The sequence below is a fragment of the Oculina patagonica genome, chromosome 1, assembly GCF_052425735.1.
Source record: "Oculina patagonica isolate OP01 chromosome 1, crgOcupat, whole genome shotgun sequence".
NCBI lineage: Eukaryota > Metazoa > Cnidaria > Anthozoa > Scleractinia > Oculinidae > Oculina > Oculina patagonica.
This window is the reverse complement of record NC_135758.1, coordinates 10,919,421-10,944,413: the sequence shown is the minus strand read 5'-3', so window position 1 is coordinate 10,944,413 and position 24,993 is coordinate 10,919,421. Positions and strand designations below refer to the sequence as shown.

Here is a 24,993-nt window from a genome sequence, read left to right as displayed (position 1 = left end):
TAGGAAATGTGTTTCATTACTTAGGTGAATATACGAAGGCTAAGGAATGTCACGAGAAACAACTGACGACGACGAAAAGCATTGGTTACAGACCAGGAGAAGCCTCGTCTTACCAGAGCTTAGCAAAGTTGTTCAACTCTCTTGGTGAATATGCCAAAGCTATTGGATATAACGAGGAAGCACTTGCGATTAGTAAAGAAATTGGAGACAGACGCGGAGAATCCGGTAGTTACGGACATCTAGGAGCTTCGTTTCAGTATCTTGGTGAATATGATAAAGCAAACGAATTTTATGAGAAATCGCTTGCTATCGCAAAAGCAATCGGTGACAAAAGTATTGAATCCTCGTGTTACGGAAACCTTGGAGCTTTATTTCGGGTTTAAGGTAAATTTGCCAAGGCGAAAGAATGCCACGAAAAAGCCCTTGCGCTGAGCAAACAAATTGGTGATAAAGAAGGGGAATCAATGGATTACGGAAACCTTGGAACAGTGTTTCAGTATCTCGGGGAAACCGTTAAGGCAGAAGAACACTTAACAATGGCTTTGTCAATAAGTAAAGAGATTGGAGACGTTGTCAAACAGGTTCCATTCCTTAGCAAGCTTGCATTTCAAAAGTTTTCAGATGGAAAAGTTGAAGAAGCTTTTTCGTATCTCCTTCAAAGCATTCAGAAATGCGAAGATTTGCGAGATTTACTCGGAAGCAATGATCACTTTAAGATAGCTTTTTCTGACAAAAAGAACTTCCCCTACTGGACACTTGCTACTATACTGTGGTCTACAGGAAATCCTCGAGAAGCTCTTTATGTTTCAGAGCTTGGCCGGGCCAGAGCGCTAGCAGACTTGATGGCTGCACAGTACTGTGTGGAAACACAAAATGCAAGAAATTCTCAGACGTGGATTGCTGTTGAAAACGTCATAAAAAAGGAAAGTAACTGTTGTTGTCTATATCTTTCTTACGACTCTCAAAAGTTGTTTGTGTGGCTTCTTAAAAGATCCGGGTTCTTCCATTTCAGGGAAACAAAAGTAGCAGAGAACGTTGCTCAGAGTGCAGTTCTTACAAATTTTAATGCTGTTTTCGACAAAAGTTTCAGAATCTTTCTTGTTGTGCTTAAGGAACATTGTGAAGATCGATCGTTAAATGATATAAGGGCGGATAAGGAGCCAGCAACGGAAGGTACACTTTCAGCTTTCCGTCTTTTAGAGGAGGATGACGAGAACCAAGAACCCGAGCCGAGTCTGTCTTTGCTTTACAAAATGATCATCGCCCCGGTGCTCGACTTGATTGAAGAATCCGAGATCATCATTGTTCCTGATCGTTCCCTGTACAAAGTTCCATTTGCAGCGCTACCTGGCGAAAGCGGGGAATATTTATCCGAGACTTTCAGGATCCGCATCATTCCTTCGTTGACAACGCTCAAACTCATTCAGGACAGTCCAGCAGACTATCACAGTCAAACTGGAGTACTGATAGTGGGTGATCCTGAGGTTGGTCGGGTGTTTTACAAGGGATATCCTGGTGACTTATCGCCATTGCCTTGTGCAAGAAAAGAAGCAGAGATGATTGGACAGCTTCTAGACGTTCAACCTCTGTTAGGAGAGCACGCAACTAAACGCAACTAAACTGGCGGTACTTCAGAGGATACATTCAGTGAGTCTGATACATTTTGCAGCGCATGGTAATGCCGAAAGAGGAGAAATTGCCCTTGCACCTCATCGCGCTAGTCTAAGGATTCCAGAAGAAGACGACTACCTATTGACAATGTCTGACATTTCACAAGCTCAACTGCGAGCTAAACTTGTAGTACTCAGCTGTTGTCACAGTGGAAGTGGGCAGATCAGAACCGAGGGAGTGGTTGGAATCGCTCGGGCGTTCTTAGGATCCGGTGCACGCTCAGTGTTGGTGGCACTGTGGGCCATAGAAGATGATGCAACATTGCAGTTCATGAGATGTTTTTACGAGCACCTTGTTCGTGGGGAAAGTGCCAGTGAATGTCTTCACCAGGCCATGAAGTGGATGAGAGGCAACGGCTATCCTGACGTGAGGCAGTGGGCTCCTTTTATGCTGATTGGAGATAACGTGGCTTTTGATTTTGCAAAGTAAAAGTAAGTTTTACATGTTTAGTTTAAGAAACATTTGTCATGTTGATGTTTATTTAATATGTTTGAACCATATCCGGTATAGCTCACTTTGATGCCTGCATGGGTCGAGTGTAGCCGTGCGAGCGTTTGACATAGTACTTGGGGAACTTGAACAAAAACAAATGGTGTGATTTCAACTGTTATGATAAGTCGACCCAATGAACGTGTTAGTCCCGGGCCAAACGTCGAAGTTCACATGAGTCGAACCTAATGCAAATGACCAAAAGCAATATAGGTTTTGCTCATTTGCATTACGTTCGAGTCATGTGAAGTTCGACGTTTGGCCCGGGCCTTAGAGAACTGAAAAGATCAATAACAGAAAACAGAACATGCGAAACAAAAGAACTATCGAAAATCTGCAGATATTGGCTTCTGGTTTAAATAGTTATAGTCAATATGGATGTTCTTTCTTCGCCACTGTGTTAACTTTTCGTGCAATTTCCTCATACTGATTGGAAGCTTTCTCCAGCAACTTGTAAACTCACCGAGTTTTTCGTATCGACACATATAATAAATAATTGCAAGCGAGTCTTATTCTCAATAAAGTACTTCCATTCTATTTTAGAGACTTCTGTTTAGAAAATGCGTAAGTTCAAGAATGTGATACACGGTCGACTGTTTATCAATAGTCTGCGTGAAATAAGCGACACGGGTTGAGTTTACATCGCTAACATCCGCTGGGAACCATACTTCAAAGTTAAAAGAAAAATCTAATAAACCGTACCTTGCAGAGCAAATTTAATTTGGAAGTGCTGTTCCCCGTTTTGATTTTAAAATAAATGTAAGTAACAACAAATTTTATGAGTTTAGCCGTGTCTACACCACTCTAAACAAACGTGACTTCCCCAGGATGAAGTTTCAATAGTCCATTTTACAGTTGCCTGCCAATTGACCAGGCCTTTGAATGGTAGTGAGGCTGGAGGTGACCTTGCATTGATACAAACCTTTCTGCTTTATTACGTAAATGCAAACTAGTTAGCATCAGAACAAGATGATTAACACAACGAATGAGGTCTGTATCAAAACAAGGTCACCTTCAGCCTCACTTCCAATCAAAGGCCAGGTTACTGAGCAGACAACTGTAAAATGGCCTATTTACCTACTGGTTACACTTAAAGAGGGGACACACGACGTCAAAAAGGGGATCATGCTTAGTCAACTCTATGTCCGAGAAATCTATGACAGACAGAGTAACTAACTTTTTTGATTTTTGATCAACTGTTTAAGATTTTTAATCTTAATGTTAAACGATCCGTTCTTAGCTTTAAAAATGCAGTAACTTACAATAGCAAATCCCTTCGCCGTAAAAGTGGGATGAGATCAACTACGGTTAATGATCTTGTCATATATTTTTCTTGCAGGTAAGAAAGACTTGCTCTGCTCAGCACTGAAGTGAGAAGAAAAACACGCCATGGCGTGATAACCTTGACTGATAATGTTTTTTTTAGGATAGCTTCAAGTGTAGCTTAATATTTTTGTGCGCGCATGGCCTAAAAAAGACTGTGATAGCAAGTGATGTTACCAGGAAGATTCTTTGCGCAACATTTTCGCACAATGCGTTAAATTAGTCATGTAGTTACAAGTGTGTAGAGCTTGCCCTAGAACAATCGCATGCATTCTACGTTTTGTCCAAGTTGGGTTGAAAACTCAATCAGAGGCTTGCCAGTGGTTAGCTAAATTTGTACATACGATAGCAAATTGAGAAACAAAGTAGGAACCCAACTTAGGGTTACTTAAAATGATAAAAGCTGTTTTGTTTCCGTGGAATGCAGAACGCACTTAACTGGACATTATATCCCGTTGAGATAGTTTTCCAATTAAGAATTAAGAATAATTAAGAATAATTAGAAGATGATGCTTAAGGCAATTTTAAAACAACAAGTCTTCCTCTCAAATTTTCAAATAGGGCCAGCATGTTACCGTCAAATTTGTAATTTCACTAGTTACATATATTAACATAATCGTATATTACAAGGCGTATGTTACAAAGGCCATTTCTGTTTTAAGCCTTTTGTCAAAATAGAAGAGCCCTTTATGAATTGAAATTGTACAGTTTTGCCTAGCGTTAAGTACCATAAAGAAAGATAAGTCGTGTAGTTGTCAAGTTTTTAATTTCAAGTTTATTGAGCATTAGTTATTTGAGAAGATACCAAGTATTTTTTTGTATAGATGAAAACTTGATCCTTTTTAAGCTTAACAGTGATCAGCATGTAACTTCTCCTCAACATTTCCATACAAAGTCAAATATGAAGATAATAAGAATCTAGACGCTCATAACCAGGACACTCGCTTGACAGATTCTCACAACTGGTGGAGTAAGACGTGTATGGAGATCATTGAGGGGAATTTATATGCTGTTAACAAGGTTTACAAGTCTTCATTTCTCCTCAAACCTTGTAAGAACTTAAACTGTTGCTTTGGCATTTTTTTAAATGAATAAATGTAAAATTTCAGCCATTATAAAAGCCATCGTGAGTTCATCAATATAGTTTCCTATGTAGTACTTGTGGATAGTACAAGGGAAGCCTCGAATCAAGTGGCCCATAATGCAAGAGCTTATCCCGGTTTCAATAGCATAAAGCGGCTAGAAATAGTTTTACTTCCCCCATGGATGAGATGCTAGTACAACGCAGATTGTAAAATAAACAAAAACAGAATTTATGTCAAAAGGCAACTTTCTGCTATCGACAAATCCTTCAGAGCCAAGTGACGGTTTTACGTATGCGATTTTCCACCACTTAATATTACTATTAAAAATATATAAATGCGCTATTTTTCGATTCGCTTAATATTGTTCTCAATTTATTGAATTATATTAATAATTTTATTGAAAAACTGTAGAGTTGCTCTAAACGAGTAAGCGACTTGGAAGATAAAATCGCAGTTATTTGCTGAAACAATAACAACAACAAAACAATTATTTTACAGGATTTGTACACCAGTCGAACCTCTCCGTACGGACACCTCTCTAATACGGACACCTCCCTATTATGGACAATCTCCGATGTCACATATTTCCTTTAGAAAAAACTTCTAATCTCCGCCCAAGAGAGATAAATCATATAAACTTAACCTCTTTTTATTATATAGAATGCAGTGCTTTAGCGAGTGGTAGGAAATCGAGAAAAATGGTATCCACACATGTGTGGATATCATTTTTGACCAATCATCTCGCAGTTTGCAACGTTTCATAGCTCAATGAGCCAAAGTTTATCGATATTAAGTCGAAGCATCTTCGGATCTTCCTCGGCAAGCTTCGGTTAGCTTCGGAAATCGTCGGAAAATGTTCGAAAACATTCGTACGACCTTCAGACAACATTTTGAAAATCTTGGGAAATCTTCGGAAAATCCTCGGAAATCTTCGAAAAACCGCCAAAAACATCATAATTAGTTGGTCTATATAATAAACAGAATATTACATGGTTGCTTAGAGATATGAAATTTATCATCTCGTGTTCAAATCGATATCCCACTCGTTCGCTGCGCTCACTCGTGAGATATTGATTTAAACACTCGAAGATAAATTTCATATCTCCGCGCAACCATGAAATATCCTCTATATAACAGACACTCCGGTGATCAGGTGATGATATTTTATGTATGTAATAGAATTTTCCATTTGTGGTTACAAAAACAACAACGTTTTATTTACCTAAGACAGAGACAATGTCTTTTCAGAATTGTGTTTAATATTACTTCTTCACATGCAGCATTGCGTTGTTAATCGTTTCGTTTGAAAACAGTGATTCGTATCAATACACGTAGCTGAGATAAAGTTACCGAACAATTCATGCTGTTAGCGGAGTCATAAAAATGACGTCATAGTGGTGACCTCTATAATACGGACACCTCTCTAATACGGACATTTTGCGCTGCCGGTCCCTTCGGTGTCCGTATTTGAGAGGTTCAAGTAATATTTCAAAAACGAGTGCGATTGTTTCATCGGGGTTTCCAAACACGAGAAAACACGAAGCACGAGTTTTTGAAAAGAAATAGCTTCTCAATCGGCGCCTAATTGCAAACAAAAGATATTATTCACGAAAACTTAATTTTTGATTTCTTCTGTTTAATTAGCGTACACTTTGAAATCGCGGCCTTATTCTAGTTGCAAACAAAGGATATTATTCACGTTAACATTTAATTGGTACTATCTTTTGTTTAATTAGCGCATACTTGGAGATGATTATGTGAGATCCGTACGTGTTTTTCACAACTAAGCTTGTTTACTTCAAGCCGCCACAATTTGTATGTAGTGGCGTCCTGCTAGTTTTGAAACGTGGACGGGCTAGCTGAGGATGAATCTCGCCGGTTTCGGCCGCCCAAAAGTGTGCAAGAAGATTCCTTGCTTGCACAGTCCAACCGTAGAAGTACACAGTACAAAGACAAGTGAGCCGTTGAGGTTTTGAGAACTTGCCAAACAGCGCGCGAGCAAAAATTCCCTTTTTTTTTGACCCGCGAAGTGTGTTCAAGGATTGTGATGTTCATCGCGTGCAAAGTTTTGAAGAGAAGTTGGAGGATCTGGATAGTCTGTCTTTAAAATAAATTATTGGCTCACAAAATTCGTCCAAAACTCGGTTGCGAATAAGAACGGTGGTCGCGGTAAACGTAAATTTTAGAGTTATTCCAAAAAGAAGCTTGTCTATTCAGTCGGTGTTTGTGTCATTAATATTTAAATTAGGATAACCCTGCATCACAAGGGTTTGACGTTTTATCAAACTCTAGAGTTTGATATTTCATCAAACTATCGTGGAAAGGCCTCTGTCCAGTGTTTCACCGGGGTTTCAAACCACACGCACCTGACCAAATTGGCGTATCCCGATTGGCTTGTGAATTCATGAATTATTAATGAGTTTGAGAACTGTATTTCCATTCGTGTTCCAAACACTTGTGAAGTGCATGTCGTTATGCGTTTCACTCTGTACTTCCATCATGATGATGAAAATGCTGAGCAGTCTTCATGGTGCGTTCTCCATATGCATTGACAACAATATGGCGAATTGTAAATAGGTGTTGGTACGGAACTCATTCATGCAACACTGGGATAGGGCGTTCGTAGTCTGGCCTTTATTTGGGCGAATATGTGATCTAGCTGTTAGTGCAGGGCATAGCTACAGTAACCCGTCCTAGCTTTCTCAGTCATTCTGGTTCAGCCAATAAGGTTTCTACGCAGCATTCAGCGTGATCTGAGTGTATCAGATTTTTAGGAAGTTAACTTGCTATATGTAAATTAAAACTAAATATGACAGAAAAGAAAATCCAGTACGGCCAGTAAGGGAAAGTTCATTGAATTCGATGAAAGGGGGGGGGGGGGGGGGGGGTGAATATAAAGGTGTAGTGTCATTTACCTGAAAAATAACTTCGAGACTCCCCTTCAAGTATCCAATTTTTGGGTCAATCTTCGGAAATCATCGGTTTAGAAATAGCTCAGAATGCAAAAAGTTACTCAAAAAGAAAGAAGTTGCTCGAAGGGAGAACATTTGAATGTGCGAAATATGAAGATTTGCCAAAAAAAATGTGTCGAACAGCTTGTGAACAGCCCAACTTGACGTCATGATTGAAAGAAAGCGGTAGAAATTTTACCCGTGGTCTGATATCAGCAATAAAGCGTTCGGATTGGCTGATTTTAGTTATTGGTCTTATTGGCTGTCTTGATCGTGCAATAATAACGGTATTATCGAGCAGTCCTCGTGTCGGTTTCTGCAAACAATAAAAATTCTTATATCATCCATGTAGAATAATTATAAATAGAGTGGTAAACAACACTAAACTGAAACAAGTTTTGAAACTGATTTAAAACAAACGTGATGAGTCATTGATGGAATACTGTGAAAAGACAGGAAGCAGCTGAGTTGTCTTCAGTGACGTAAATTCCGAGTAAAAACTGAAACATATTAAAAGTGAAACTTAAGGGCGCGCAAAAGAGTCACATCAAAATACGTAAAAATAGATACCTGTATAGTGTAATGTAAATCCCATTAGAATCAAATAGTTTTGGTGCTACGGTTAGTAACAGTTGGTGTTAGGCTATCATACAATGAAGTCAAAGGATGACAGTCGAGATCGAAAGCTAGTTACTGACAAAAAGACCAAGCAAATCTAACAGTCGTTCTGGCCATTTTGAAGGACAGATTTCTGTTGTAGACTCAGACTGATTTTGATTTCAGTGCGATTTGGAACGGTAAGTACATACATAATAAATATGGTGCGTCTAAGCCAAGTTTTGACTTAAGATAGTTCAGTTTAACGGTTAATTTAAGCTAACCAGTAAAAAGAAAACAAAGAAGAGTTACGATCTTGCTGCAATTAATCGTAGTACTTTACACAATATCTGCTAACCACCGTCTTACTAAATATGTTCACCGATTTCAAAAATGGCAATCGCCGTACCAGACTAAAAGACATTCGGTAATATTTCTTTAATGGATATTTTATTTGGATTAATGACGTGGTATTGAGAGGATCTTAAAAATATCTGGTTTGTAGCCAGGCGTGATAAGATTAAAAATTATTTGATAAAAGTTGACACTGGCTTAAAATATGTACAGGACGTTTCGGCTACTGCTGTAGCCTTCTTCAGCAATATGTAAATTTAAAACGGCGTCCCTGGTGTTATAGGAATAAAAACTAAAAAATGCAGAAAAAGGTGACAAGGAATGTACTGAATAAAATTGGGGGTGGAATTCTGAAAATGCGACTAAAAAGGATAGAATAGGGGGTGGTATGCAAATTAAAAATTGTTAAGTTTCTAATAAATGTTTGGGAATGCTACGTATTCATTAATAGCGTTTCCATCTCTGACTGAGTGCCACGCTTCGAGGAAAAGTCTTTGTCTCCAAACTGAAGACCGGTCGATAATGTCAACATTTTCCAGATCAATTTCATGATCGTTGAGCAAATGGTGTTCGGCCAATAGGGAATTTCTGTCCATTGTTGTTATCGCTTTAGCATGTTCTTTGATGCGTGTTTTGAGTGAGCGCGAGGTCTGGCCAATGTAAACACACGCACAGTCTTTGCATTTGATTTTATATACAACACCTTTCGACGACTCTTCGCTGATTTTATCTTTGGGTTTTTTCAAAATATTGGCGATGGAACGGATGGGCTTGTGAGCCACTTTGACGTTAAAACCTTTGAGAACTCTTGAGATTCTTTCAGAAAAACCCTTGGCATACGGTAGAACAACCAAACCTCGCTTTTCAACAACGTTGGCACCACTTTTTTGTTCGGCATTGGATTGACGACCATTACGAATAAAATTGATAGGATAATTATTCGCCGCCAGCGCTTTCAATACACGTTTAGATTCAGATGACACTTCCTCCTCAGTGGATGGGATGTTCTTAGCCCGATCCATAAGAGTGCGTACAACAGAGTGTTTATGTTGCGCATGGTGGTATGAGAGGATCTTGTTTCGACAATTCGGGCTACCTGAAGTCGCTTGGTTTGTTGATTTTATATACATGGTTTCAAATGATGGCCGGGGAAGAGTTGTGTGCTTATTCCAGTTTTGTTTTGTCTTGCAGAAAACGTTCCTGTTCTCGGATTTTTTCACACAGCAAAGGAAAGCGGTGAGTACAAACTAACTTTCTTTGATTTAGGTTATACCGAGTTAACAAGAGCTTTAGGTTATAACGAGTCAAAAAGAGCTCCTATCCTCGAAAAGCAATATTTCAGGAAAATGAGTTGTCCCGAAAATTTTATGTGATTTTCATTTTTTGAAAAGAAGGAGAGGTATTCAAAGGAATTTGAGCAATAATTTCGTGCTTATTTTACACTTTTTGCAGAACGCGTTCCAATAGTCAACTGACAGTCTGAACATTTTCGTTTTCATCCAGGAGGGAACCGGTGAGTATTGTTTTCAAATTCTGTTACAATCTGCCAGTATCTCGTTGCTTCATATTGCTAAAAATTTCTTAGAATGATGTGGTAGTCCTAATTTCTATTTCGCTTTCTGAAAAATTACTTTTGAAGTCACAAGAACTGTTATTAATACATAGTAGAAATTAGAACCCTTCAATCTGAGTGTCGTTATTTCGCAGCGGATTTTTGTTTTGTTCTTGGGATGTATTTCTTCAATACCAAGCGATCCTTTTAGTTCAGCAGTAATCAGCACAAAATGGAAAAAAGAGCTTTGAAACTGAAATCATTAAATATTGTGTCATAGCTGCAGAAAGGAAGAACCTGAGTTGTTTTTGGTAACTTGAATTAACAAATGAAAAAAAAAACATCGTTTGTAAAAATCATAAAATATAACTGAGAAACATTAATAAGAGGAGTTACTTAGTCGAAAAGAATTGATTAAACAGTTATCAATAATATTTGAAAACGTGAAAATATTTATACAATTATGATTGTTTTTAATAATACTATACTTTTCTTTGAATGAATTGTAATCTTTTTAGCAGGTCGTTTAGTGTAAGAATAAGAAATCAGTTGTCATGATAGAGTGAAAATCTTTTATTTCACTTTCTGGCATAACTAAAGAATACAAACGAATACGTACAAACTTTGAATCTTTGTGAGTTTTTTTTCGCAATTAGAATAGAACACTTTTTATAAGAAATCGCAATAAAATAATCTTTTAATTGAAGTCCTAGTACTGTCGTAAGTTAGGTCACTTGTCAGAGAATCTGACAATTTTATGTGTCATTGCTATCTTTTTAGGGAAGATACCCGCATTTCAGAGCTCTTTGGTCGAACGGTAAGTACAGTAAATACCTGCACATGTCATGTTAAACACGGTTTCCATCATCTGAAGTAGTTTAGGATAACGGTTTGTAACAAGACTAAGATAAAGTTATCTAACAAAAAGAAAGAAGCGTTAGAATCTTACCGCAATTTACACTAAAGATGACCAATCCAAAATCGTGGAAAGTCTTTTTCCTATTTTCAGGGCCGTACCTAGCGGGGGGCGGCGGGGTGGAGGCAGTTGCCCCCGCCAGGAAAACTAAAGAAAAAAACTAAACTAAAAAATACCAGTTGCCCCCGCCAAGAAAACTTGCCCCCGCAGAGAAAAAATCCTAGGTACGGCCCTGATTGTACAACCGCAGCTTAAAAAACCAAACGTGCAATGTTGACGGATTTCTTAAAATGGCTGCTTTCGTACCACAAAGGCAATAATTATACCTATCCATGGCATATTTCGTTTTGAAAGCTATGATATAAAACTCGCCAATGAATTGGTATGACAGAAATGCACTTGATATGACGTAAAGGAAACTGAACTTTGAAAGCAACTAAATTTGAAGATGATTCTGATTTATTAATCATAATTGGGAAAATCTTCTTTGACCAGCTGGGCTATATATAACTGAGATTTGGCTCTTAAATGATATTAAAATTACTTTCAAGTGTTTTATTCGTTGATAAGCTTACCAACACATCTTAAAACGATGGGTAATAACTAAAATGTTTCTTTTTTCTCGTATAACTCGTTCCTTTGATCAACTAACGATCAGCATTTTCTTCTTTCACCTGGCGAAAGAGAAGCGGTGAGTAAAAACTCGCTGGATTAAATTGTACATGTACCTATATATTGCACAGGCGATTTTTATTTTCTAATTTCGTTATCATATGGCGGACTGTCGTATAAATGTATGATTGCTAAAAACAATCTTGTTTATTTGACACTTCTGATTTCATTTCATTTCGAGAATATTTCAATTTTGAAGTAAGAAGAAGTGGTATTACTACAAATGATGGTTTCAAATGATGGCGAAGAGTTGTGTGCTTATTCCAGTTTTGTTTTATCTTGCAGAAAAAGCGTTCCTGTTCTCGAATTTTTTCACACAGCAAAGGAAAGCGGTGAGTACAAACTAGCATTCTTTGATTTACGTTATACCGAGTTCACAAGAAACATGTTAAGAGCTCCGTATTTCGAATTCAGGCTATTACCAAGTTTCATTGAGACTCCAAAGTGCATCTGCACTGTACTACTGATTTGGTAAATTAATTTTTAATTTGGACAACAAAAGAAATGCAAAAATTGTTCAGAAACACCTTTAAATAGCTGAGTGTGTTATACGAAATATAAGAAATAATTTAAGGTAGCCCTTCCTCAGCTATGATGATATATAAGGATGATGCGGCAGTTATGACTATTTTTAATAAAGGCTTTGGCATTTTGAAAAGATAGGAACTTCAGTTTATAACTACTAACTGTGAGAACATTTAAATCTACACATCACTAGCTTTAACGGTACTTTCTTCTATAGCAACCAAGCGTACAATGTTGACAGATTTCTCAAAACGGCGGTAATACCTTTTCATGACATATTTCGTTTTGTAAGCTTTGTTCTAAAAATCGCCGAATTAAAATAAACTGGTGTGACAGAAGTGCCTTCGAAATGAGGTAAAGGAAACTGAAATTGAACTGAGGGCAACTAATTCTGATTTATTTGTGTCGATTGGTACAATTTCGTTTGACCAACTGGGCTATATGTAACTGGGATTTGGCTCTTCAATACTTGAAACATGTTTTAAAGTGATTTATTCGATGGGGGGGGGGGGGGGATATTAGGGGATACCAACACAGCTTCAAACGATGGGCAATAAATTGCTTATACTTTCTTTTCTTGTAGAACACGTTCCTGTGATGAGAATTTCTTCTTTCAACTGGCGCAAGAGGAGCGGTGAGTGCATACTTGCTTGATTATGTTGTACGTGAATCTTGTTTACAGGACCTGTTTGCTTTAAAGTTTTATTAACCACTGACAGTCGCTGATATAAATGTATAATTGCTTAAAATACTCTTGAAATTATTTGACAGTCCTGATTTAATTTCATTTTCTAAAGATATCAATTTCTATGTTACAGGAAGTGGCATTACTACAAAACAATAAAATAAACACTTTAAATTTGATATATTTCTCAAATTGGAGATGATCAACTTTTTGCTTCGGAGATGCAATAACGACTGAAAATTGTATAATGAGATCAATTAAATTTCCTCAAAACTGAGCCGATAGTTTAGTTCGGCGGTAAACGGCACAAAATCGAAAGAAGCTTTGAAACGGATCTGATAAAATATTGAGTCATAAGTGCAGTATCAACAGGAAGAACATGAGTCTTCTTCGGTGATTGAAATAACCCATAAAAACTGAAACACAAGGTAAAAGCGAAATTCAAGGGCTTACGATGAGAATAACAACAGCTAAATGTGGTATTTATAATGTGCATTTCAAACTGTACAGTAGTAGGTTAGGACACTTGTCAGAGAACTTGACAATTCCATGTGTCATTGCTATCTTTTAAGGTAGGATACCCGTCGAAGACACAGACTGACTCGATTTGGAACTCTTCTTTAGTCAGCTGGCTTATATATAACTGGGATTTGGCTCTTTTAAAATACTAGTGCAATTGCTTTGAAGTGCTTTATTCGTTGGAGAGTTCTACCAACACATCTTAAAACTATGGTTAATAATAAAAATGTTTCTTTTTTCTTGTAGAACACGTTCCTGTGATCAACTAACAATCAACATTTTTTTTCTTTCAACTGGCGCAAGAGAAGCGGTGAGTACAAACTTGCTTGATTTGGCGGTCTCGCGTATAAAAGTTATTTAACAGTCGTGATTCAATTTCATTTTCTGAAGATTTCCATTAATTTTTCGAAGTAAAAGGAAGTGGTATTACTACAAAACAAAAAATTGAACCTTTAAATTTGACCTGTTTTCAAAACTGAAACGAACAACTGTTTTGCTTTGGAGATGCAATAGCGACTGAAAATTGTATAATAATGTCGATTATGTTTCCAAAAACCAAACCGACATTTTGGTCCAGCGGTAAACAGCACAAAAACGAAAGAAGCTTTGAAACTGATCTGATAAAATATTGAGTCATAGGTGCAGTATCAAAAAGACAGGAAGATCCTGAGTTGTCTTTGGTGATTGAGATAACCCATAGAAACTGAAACACAAGGAAAAGGGAAATTCGAGGGCTAAAGAAACCGAAAACAAATTTTAACAATATGCCAAAAAAAGAGCTGTCAACTCAGCTCAGTTGCGTAAACACGCTGATAGGAATATATTTGCAGCCTGAAGGAAACTATACAAATATAGTCACCTTCACTTGGTTCGTTTATTATACATAGACTAGACAAAATCGCAAAGTAAAGGCTGAACCAAAAATTTGTTAGTTTCGTATCTCACTGTTGCTTTGGAGAGTGGAATTTCTGTTGCTGACAAATGTTGATTGGATTTGTGCCCGACTTATCATGGACGTACAGTATAGAAAAGTTTCATTAATCGGAGTATTGTTTCTAATTAGTCGATGATACTAGAAAAGCAAAAGAGAGTATTTTTTTATCCTTCTTCGTACTGAGGTTATTGCTTTATTTAAGTGATTCTAGCATCTTAAAATAAATCTCTCATAATTTCAATTTTAGATTTTAAAATCAGCATTTTATTTTTTTTTGTCTGGTTCTCCTTTTGCCGTACACATGATGAACAACCAAGAAAGTTTGATTTTATAGCTGCTGTTAGATTGAGCATTCTTTTCTGACTAAAAGAAGTACCTTTGGTGTCTCTCGTTAGTTATATTAGTTTTTCAACTCTTCTAGCTGTTTATGGAATTTACTTACATGGTTTAAAATAGTGGGCAATAAACATGTGCTCCTCTGCGTGCTCTTTTGCAGAAAACACTCCCAGTTGCCAAGCGACGCTTAAAGACGTTTCAGTTGCATTCCACAAAGCGGGTAGGTACAAACTTTATGGGTTACATCGACTCGACTAAGGATCATTTGTAGCCTGTTTATTTAATATTTTGAACACAGCTCGTCATAAGAAACGCTGAAAGCAATCAAGGATTGTCTTCTAAATATATTCTTAAAAAGAATAGCAGAATTCACAAACTTCAATGTCTGCTTTTTTTTTGGCTATGTAGAAATATTAATTACACTGTTTCAAGTAATGTGCTAAACGTGTTCTTATTTTATTCTTATCTTTTAGAAAACGATACCATTGCCAGCGGAATTTTGAACACTTTGGATTTTTATTCCACAAAGCGAAAGGAAGCCGTGAGTTCAATCTAACTTTATATTACAATTCAGTTGACAAGGTCACATTTACGGTTGGCCTTGAACGCCGCTCATCATACAAAACGAAGAAAGAGGAAAATGAAGGAAAAGAGAACATCGACGACTTTTGGATAAATAAGTTAATATTAAACATATAGGTTTCATTATTATGGATTCGTTTTCACCAATATGGAAAGATATTTAAAAAAAGTCTTGCCTTCAATATTGGGCGAGACTGAAAGGCAAGCTCATATTGAAGTCGAGACTTAAATATCTTTTCATATTGGGCAAGGATGAATCCCGACCGACCTATTTTACTATTTTAATACACTTAAGAAATAATCCACCAATTAATTGATCAAGCGAACTAAGTAACCACTGTGTTTACGATCTCTTTATGCCTTGAGCGCCATTTCTTGAAAATATTTTTGGTGATAAAGCCTTTGAAGACAATTGCCAAAATTCCTAGTGCTTTGAATATCCCGTACTTGAAGTGAATTCTTTCAATTGAACATAAAAAAAATCTTTCAGGAAATGCCGCCATTTCTGTATTTCTGTCTAATATTTTGCTGTCCAATAGTATGCTATCAAACATATTTAAAGAATCGATTGGCACGTGACCACAATCCAGGCATTTCATTGGTGGATTATTACTGAGGCATAATGAAGTAAATTGTAGTCCTTCGCCACGTTTGATTGTAATGATATTCTTTTATCATATGACCAGTATGACCACAAGGCACTTCGCGTGTCGTATATGTACTATGAGTGTTGTACCCGTCGAAGTACGTGCGTACGGCTCCACAAGAAAAGCTAACGACCTTTCACTATTGATGCGAGTTAATGAAACAATTTTGTTGCCGTAAAAGTTCAAATTTCCCTGCAAAATGAGAGTGACAAAAGGGAACTAGTTTGTTCTTTGAAACATTCGCGCGAAAAAATAGTGTGTGCAGCCATGCAAACGTTTTTGTTCCACAAGGAGTACAACGGTCATATGATAAAAAAAATTTTGACGACTGAGTTAGTTCAGGTCAGGTCGGACGCAAATTTATTTCCCTCTCGTGCGCTCGGTAGTACGACCTGATCGTGAGAGCCAACTATTTTCCCGTAAGGTCCTGCCATATTCAGTTATAACTTGACAGTCCTGATTTCACATGGCAGTAAAATGGACAATTCTATGTTCTTTAGATGCAATTTTAATTTGCAGGTTAACTTTTGAAAGAATGGACATGCGCGTGCTCCGTAGAAGACGTTCTGTCATTACGATCTGGAACTTAAATCTAGGATAGATACTCGGATAGCCGCCAATACGTGATAAAATGATCGTACTAGCTGTTGATAATTCATTCGTAAAAGTCTGAAATTGAAGGGAGATAAATAAACGCTTTTATAACAATTTAAATTCTTCACAAGATTTAAGGACAATATCGGTCTTCGCTAAGTTACGTTCGCAGGATCTCAAGTCTCTAATTCAAAATTGATAACAATAAGAAATGTAGGAATATTTCGTTCGAAAGATTATATTCATCCTACTTTTGTCGTGTTATTTGGGTCTAAAGTACACTTCAGTGAACTACACGTCTTTGCTTCAAGACGCCATCTTTAATAACCAACATGCATTGCGTCCTATCTGTAACAATACTTCATGTAAGCTAATACAACATCTCCCCCTTTTTGTTAGAGAGTGTGAAATCCACGTCAAACAAATTACCTTACCTTACCTAGCTTTTCTGTGCCTCGTGGCACATAAGGCCTCCACAGAATGCCTCCAAGTTTCTCTGTTGGCTGCAGCAGCTCTGCCTGACCCCATGTACGCCATCCCTTACTGTTCCTCTCTCTCTCGACTGTTCTTCGCCAGGTGGTCTTAGGCTTTCCTCTCCTCATTTTTCCTTCAGGTGTCCATGATAGGGCTATGTTGGTATGGCTGTTTCTGTTTCGTCGCAGGATATGCCCTATCATCTTCCATCTTCTCATCTTAACCTCTTCACTTAGCAACCCAGTCTCTGCCTTCTCGAGGAGCTCCCTAGTTGTAACGTGATCTTGCCAGTTTATTTTGAGAATCCTCCTGAGGCATTTGTTGTGAAACACATTTATTCTTTGGTCATCTCCCATGTTTATCTTCCATGTCTCACATCCATACAATAGCACCGGTACGACTAAGGTTTTAAACAGTCTAAGCTTGGTCCTCTTCGTGATGCTCTTTGAGTTCAATGTTCTTTTGAATCTGACAAATGTGTCTCTCGCCTTGGATAGCCTGTTTTTCAGATCTTTCATTCCTCCTCCCTCCTTACAAATGATAGCTCCCAGATAATTAAACTACTCAACTTCGTCGATATCTTGCCCATCTACTGCAACCTTCTCCTAACTCTTCCCGTTAATCCTCATCACTTTTGTCTTTCCTTTGTTGATTTTCAGCCCGACCCGCGTTGCTTTCTCAATAATTTTAGTAGTCTTGTTCTGTATAGTAGAAGACAAAAGCATCATCTGCAAAATCTAGATCATCAAGCTTAGATGTAAAGTTCCATCTGATTCCGTTTCCTCCTTTTCCTACAGTCCTTCTCATAATCCAATCCATAGCAAACAAATTGAGTATGACAAAAAGCTATATGAAAACTTATAACAGTGTCATCTCATGCCAAACCTAGGTTCTCTCTAACTTTGAGTGACGGTCTTATAATTCTCTTAGGCCTAGTAGCAAGAGTAGGTATTACAGGGGGTACTTTAATGTCTCTCCTGACAACAGGATTGGCCTTCCGAACTGTGGCTACGACTTGCCACGAACGGTCTGGTGATAAGCAGTACAGGTTTGTTGTCCCTGTGTAGAGCGCAAACTCTACATTGTTGCACCAGATCATGGATTTCTCTGCTCAGTCCTGGCCACCAAACAGAGCTTTTGGCCCACTCACGGCACTCAGTGATCCCTTGATGACCCTCGTGGATCTTATCCAATATCCTGTTCGCCAGGAGTTGTCTGGTTGGAGTTGAAGAACTACCCCGCCTAGGCCATAGGAGGAAGCATCAGCTGCCACTTTGGTTTCCTTGTTTGGATCGTACAGTGCCAGTACTGGGACTTGTGTGAGGTCAGCTTTGATCTGCTCAAATGCTTTCTGTTGCTCACTTCCCCATGTCCATTGGTTCCCTTTGTGAAGAAGGACTCTGATGCTTTTTGTCTTGTCAGCGAGGTGCTAGAAAAACTTGCTCAATTGGTTTATTATGCCAAGAAATGTTCTTGCTTCTTGCACGTTCGGAGGCGGCGGTAGGTCAGCAATTTCTTGTAGCTTTTCAGGATCTGCCTCAATTCCACTGAAGCTTATGACGTGCGTGTCCAAGGAACTCTGTCTGTGCTGAACTGGCACTTGTCGAGGTTGAGTGTCACGCCTGCTTCGACTAGAAGCTTGAGTACTGCTTCCAGCTTTTCATCGTGTTCTTGTTGATCCTTACCATGGACTAAAACATCATCTATGTTACACTCCACACCTGGGGACTTGCAAGCTTTTGCCCAATGTCCTATTCTAGAACACTTTATACATTTTGATTCTCTGACTGGACATTGTCTCTTTGGGTATGATTGACCCACGCACCTTGAACACTGTGCTTCAGGAGTCTTCCCATTCTTAAATTTGGGTAGCTTGGTTGAATTCGTTTTCTTCTTCATGTCTTCTTTAGAATCGTTTCCCTTTCCTTTGGATAAACGATCCACACTGGCTGGTGCAGGAGGCTCAACTTGTCCTGTAGGAAAGGTTATTGCTTCTTAACTGTCTCTGACTGCCTGGCTTTTGTGATTGTTTTCTCTAAAGTCAGCTTAGAATCCAGTTGCAGTTGTTCAGAGAGCTTCTTGTCTTTTATCCCCACCACGATTCTATCTCTGATGAGATCGTCTCTCAATGTTCCAAATTGGCCGTATTCAGCAAGGTAATTTAAATCCGTTATGAAATTATCCACTGACTCACCATCATGATGGCTTCTCTGGATACCCTTCGCTCGCTCAAATATTACATTTCTCTTTACTACGAAATTAGCTTTAAACTTGCCTTTCTCGACGTTGTACTGCTTCGCTTCTTCGTTGAAAGTCCGAATCCGACCATGATGTCGTCAGCTTCTTCGCCCATCGAATAATCAAAGTGTTTACTTGGCTCTCGCCGTCCTTTTTGTCGAGTCCGGTCGCTTTTCGAAATCTCTCAAAACGCTTGATTTAGCATGGCCATTCATCGGGTTTAAATCTGAACTTATCCGTTGGTAGAACTTGGTAGTTTGCCACAGATATCTGTTGAACCATTTGTTGTGGTTGTGCAGGAAGCTCTGCTGCCAGAGCGCCGGCTTCGTTTGGATCTTCAACTATTTGTTGTATTCTGGCTTCGCCTGGATCTGGGTCTCCCTTTTTTTCGGTTTTTTATTCTTGTTCAGTTTAAACAGTGTTTAAAGCCTACTGGGAACTTCCCGCTGCCACCATGTCGTATTATTTGGGTCTAAAGTTCATTTCAGTGAACTACACGTGTTTGCTTCAAGACGCCATTGCGGTTTTACGTGTGACGGCGCCGACCTTGTGCAGGGTCATTCTCTTTCTTGACGAGATTTCTGATCGTTCTAACCTGACTCACCAGTACTTCATTTGATTAGAGAACCCTAGGAGTACCGGTCGTGTGCCTAAATCCCGTATCGCTTGCGAGGTGTGAAAATTCCGCGCTGTTGCATTGCGAACCGTTGTGAGTTCATACTTTTTACCTCATGGTAATGAGGTATTAAAAATGACGATTTATTTCACTCATGGGCTCACTCACTCACTCCATTCCGATATAGAACCGCAATTAATTCATGCATTAAACGGTAAACGTGCTGACAGAAAGGTCCGGTTTTCCCCTGCCTCCCCGCCCTTGTGTTCTGTTCATATATTTGGGGGGTGGGATAGAGGCCAAATGTTTGCTTGAGTGCAGAGACGAACATTCAAAATGGCATGGCGGGCCGAAATTCTCAAAGGTGGTGTGAACTTGGAGTTTTAAAGGAAAAAAAACATATCAAGTTTCGGCTCAACTAGAGACAACAGCGCTACCTATTTACATCTTACAGAATAAGTATGATTGGCTGTTATTCATGCTGCTAAAAAAAACTTTCAACAAACTCACACTAAAAAATCTTTACAAAGGCAGTCACTTCAGAAACACACAAGTCATGTTTGTGTGAGTCACGGAGTGTGCGTGACATGAATTTCCTTCACCACGTCATCTTTTGCTTTAAACAACATGTCTGGCTGGATAAAGCATAAAGGCCTGCTAACGCATCTAAATATTTATTTTGTTCCGAATGTTCAATAAAATATGGTCCACTTCACGCCAATAAAATGTAGACTAAGGCCATCCCGTTGTATTTCTCCGTTTAGCGTCGACCGACGAGCTTTTCGAAATATAAATAGAGCAATCTAACTGCACAAGTTATTCCCCTGGCGCGTTGACATATATCCCGTGCCTTGACACATTGTTGCTGTGCGTGCAATTTACGTTTCGATTCCCAAAATAAACTCAAAAAATATATATTGAACATGTTCTGGGTAAATTGTACAACTTGTTCCCCCCTTCGAGCCAAACACCTGACTTACACAAAAATAAATACTTCAAACATACAGACCACAGAGTATTCGTAAATATTTACACGTCCAAGCGGTCTTTGCTTACCCTTTCGCAATGTGATTAATCAGTCCTTAGGATCAAAGGTTACAGTAAAATATTTTGTGGTGAAAAAATAGAAATCGCGCTACGAAACCTGAGAGCACGGACCATCAATGCCGCAACTTCCATGGAAAAATTAAACATTCAAATGCAACCAAAGTGACATGTTTGAACGCTTATTTAAAAAAACCTATCAATGACCCATTGACGCAAGAAAACATTCAAAGGCAAATTAAGTGAGATTGTGACATTATTGATGGCAGCTATAAGCTACATGCAGTTACGCTTAAATTATAAAAAGTATTATTGCGCTTGCCGTGTGACGTGTTTTAGTTAACACGACATCCACAGCACGTTTTTGTTTCGTGTCACGTTAGTATTGAATGCTAGTAATAAAGTGAAATTGCGTTACATTGGACGCTTATTTCTTTGGAAAAAATTCGAAGGTCGGCACTTCATCGAATTACCATGAGGTTGCTCGAAGAGCCTTTGATTTAGGTATTTAGTGCCTGTCGAAAAAAGACTTGAGCCCCGTACGGACTTGAATTAACTTTTTGATCTGGCTGCTACTCCCACATACCTTGGAGAGTAACCAGTTAAATCAAGCAATGTGTGGCTTTGGTTTTCCATGGAATATCAAGGCAAGAGTGCTGCGATAAGTGGTTCATGTCTGTCGTCCATGTGCGGTGAGCATACTTCACACTGCTGCATAGTCTTGCATTTCTCTGCTCAGTTCCTTCTGGCCACCAGAAGGTAATCTTAGGTTGCGCACGATATCTAGTGACGGACTTTATTGATCTTGCCTAATATCTCTAATCACATAAATGGTGAGATGGCAATTCCGCGTGCTTCAGGTTGGCGAGTTCTCCGCTGGGTCTTCCTCTTGAGTTTCTTTTCACTGCTGCACTCTGTTAGCTGAGGGCCTGTTTATATGGAGGAGAGTTGTCCCTGGTAGGAGGGCTACCCTCTCCCCCGAGCTATCTTTTGCCGAGCGTTTATATGAAAAAGTTGTCCCTGTTGACCGAGCCAAAACTTGGCCCTCTTGGTTCAAAAGACTGGCGAGAACTGTTTTGAAACATCTATTATGCCTGCCTATTTTTAAATAAGGAACGCTGAAACATCGACCACGACCATTTTTTGGACAAATTTACCGCCGACTTCGATTTCAATGTATCTGCAATTTTGTTTTGGTCGACTGCAGCGTTTGCGCATGCTCTGTATGTGCCAACTTGTCCCTGGTAGGCGAGGCGAAAATAACCAAACTGTTTTTATGGAAAAAAGTTGGCTCGCTCCCCAGGGTCACCCTACCTTCAAAGCGAGTGACCCTCCACCCAGGGTCACCCTGCCCCCCGAGCCAACTTTGCAATTTCTCATATAAACAGTTCGCAGCTATTTATAAAGAAACGTATGAAAAGCTCTCTCGCCCGGGGTGGCTCGGTATGGAGGGTAACCCTCCTACCAGGGACAACTCTCCTCCATATAAACAGGCCCTGAGGCGGGGTAAGCCGTGATCACACTAATGTGACAAGTGTTGTCGTGCCATCATCAACAAATTTAGATCAAGTCATTTCACCTTGAGCATGAGAAATAGTTGAAAGTACATCGTGAGTGCATATCTTGTTCACCAGAAACGAGGCGGTAAATTCTTGACATGAAACATTTTAACCGCATTCGGAATTTCCGGATTCTTGATGGAACTTGGCCTCAGTAATGGCACTGGTGGTTTTGGGCCGTTTTCTCGAACATTAAATTTTCGATGATTTATTACATCATCTTTCATATCTGACTTTTGCCAAGACTAACTAGAGCTTCTCGTTGTATTGTGATTACCTCGACACTGTAGGTGCCCATTCTCTTCACCGGAAAGATACTATACTGGAGTTGTTTGCAGGAAAGCTACCAGGGTTGTCTGGTCGGAGACTGAGTTACCACTCCACCTGTAGCCTATAGGGAGGGGAATCGACATTCATGTTAGATATTAGCTCATTATAGAGCTACTCTGTATATTGGTGTACAATAAAAACTTGTGTGTGTTATATATGGGTCGTAAGACACTCTCAATGGAGCTCTCACAGGAACTGTTTTGCTTTTTTCACTTGTCCCTTTCTGGGGACAATCAGCTCTTTGTATTTTCTGCATGGTAGTCTAAGACCTGCTACGTTGGCTGCCCATACTTAGGAAATTTCTTACCTCTTGTACATCTGTGGGTTGTGGAAAGCCATCAATTCCTTTGACTTTCTCATGCAGGGTCAGTTTTTAATTCCATAAGAGCTAATCACGTGTCCCAGCACTTTTACTACGCAGGTACACTTTTCAAGGCTAAGTATCACACCTGTCTCTAACAAACTCTCATGTCTCATAATCTATATTCCATATCTCACGCTTCCATTTAAAACCTTCCTTACTATTTGTACTATTTGGCAGTCTTCCAGTTGATAAATAGGGCGCATGGTTTTTGTGCAACGTCAGTCGCCTTATCCTTCGTTTTCTTGCTGGCGTCAAGTGTAAAGCAACCTTGATGACTAGACCTCCAACTCCGCGGCATCGGTATCGTCTACAGGTCCTCCTCGTTTCTTTGCTGCTAAGATATATGGCTTAAAAATCCTGAGCCAGCTGTATAATGCATCTAGGTCTTGTTTAATTATCCTTAGGCACTCATCGACAACCATATTGAGAACGGCCTACTGTACAGAGCACCTGTAGATCACAAGCTTGGTTTACGTGCTGTATTGTCCCGGCTCACTGAGGTGTAGTAGTAGTTTGCAAAAGTTGCCTTTCTTCTTCTGAGCTTATTGCGGTTGTCACTGCTAGCACCTCCATCATGACATATGATTATCGCAAGGAAGGAAAAACATCTCGGGAATTGTAGATGTTACTCTCCGACCTTCACGGCTTCAACCTTCTTGATGTTGACAGCCGTAGTTCTTGTCCTACTATTGCTGAAGACAAGTCCAACCATCTGTCCAAAGTAGTGAAGTCCCTGGGTTTTCCCCTGGATTAGCTGACGAGTGTTTGACAGAAGGGCACATGACTGATATAGCAAATTTTAGAACCTAAAGCGTGGAAAGCAATGTCAATCTAATCTATTTTTGCTTGATCCTTTGTGCTGCGCCGAGGGACCTAGTCTTTAACCAGAGCGTACGGTCTGACGTCACACACCTCTGGCGCACCTCTGACTTCGCAACATGGCTGAAGTCACTGTTCCCAACTGTGTTGGGGTAATTTTTGTTAAACAGCTGAATGGCGTCCACTGAGAAGAAATAGATGTTTAAAATTCTTTCATTCCTAGCATCAATAAGTTTTGCGAATCTTTTGTGATACCAGTTTAAACGACAAACCTTTAAAATTAAGTAAACTAAGTACAGTCATGAATTGCCGTCAGTAAAATTATCAATATTAACTGCAGTACTGAAGCAAAATTGATGTAAAAATAATAATGTTACATACCGTAATTAACACCGATTTCCTCTTCCAAACCTGTTTCTTTTCATTCCTATTTTCTTCTTATTCTAATAGAGGTGTTGACATGAACAACATGGCTGAAATCGTACAAGCCGTCTTTATAAGCCTCTTGGTGGCCAGATTCCTTCTCAACACCTGTCGCGTTCTAAAAGCCATCGAGTTATGCAAGGAGTGCTTGGTTACACTCAACAACAAAGCATTCGAAGACAAAGACACACTAACAAAAACGATTTACAAAAATGTATATCAGACAATGTCAAGGGCTTACTTTCTTATCAACAACTACACAGGGGCATTACAATACGCCAGAAAACTTCTGGCCATATACCGAGAATTAGGAGAAAGATTTGAAGAATGTCAGCTAAGCATAGTAATAGCAAAATGGTGTTACCGTCAAAGTAAATTTGTAGAAGCGAAGGAACTGTATCAGAGAGCGCTTTCAATAACTGTAGAAATTCATGACAAAAAAAGAGAAGCCTCATGTTGCGTAAACCTTGGATCTGTGCTGATATCCCTGGGAGAATATGTCAAGGCGAAAGAATATCTCGAAAAAGCACTTCTGGTCAAGAAAAAACTTGGTGATAGAAATGGAGAGGCATCGTGCCACCGAAACCTCGGGAACGTGTTTGTATCCCTCGGCGAATATGTCAAGGCGAAAGAATATTTCGAAAAAGCACTTCCGATCATGAAAGAACTTGGTGACAGAAATAAAGAGGCATCG

At 39.1% G+C, this 24,993-nt stretch overlaps 2 long non-coding RNA genes and 1 pseudogene across 3 annotated transcripts; all 3 read left to right on the top strand.

Annotated features, from left to right (window-relative positions):
- The first annotated feature begins 464 nt into the window (after positions 1-464).
- On the top strand, positions 465-3,972 carry LOC144636554 (tetratricopeptide repeat protein 28-like; annotated as a pseudogene). The gene is made up of 2 exons (XR_013567522.1): positions 465-2,102; positions 3,500-3,972. The product of XR_013567522.1 is annotated as a tetratricopeptide repeat protein 28-like (transcript).
- A 3,928-nt stretch (positions 3,973-7,900) lies between these two features.
- LOC144656681 (uncharacterized) lies at positions 7,901-10,844 on the top strand. Its single transcript, XR_013571355.1, has 4 exons — positions 7,901-8,316; positions 9,662-9,706; positions 9,923-9,983; positions 10,803-10,844. It is a non-coding gene; the product is annotated as an uncharacterized LOC144656681 (long non-coding RNA).
- Positions 10,845-14,769: 3,925 nt separating this feature from the next.
- On the top strand, positions 14,770-24,891 carry LOC144656688 (uncharacterized). The gene is made up of 3 exons (XR_013571357.1): positions 14,770-14,829; positions 15,083-15,150; positions 24,327-24,891. It is a non-coding gene; the product is annotated as an uncharacterized LOC144656688 (long non-coding RNA).
- Positions 24,892-24,993: the final 102 nt, after the last annotated feature.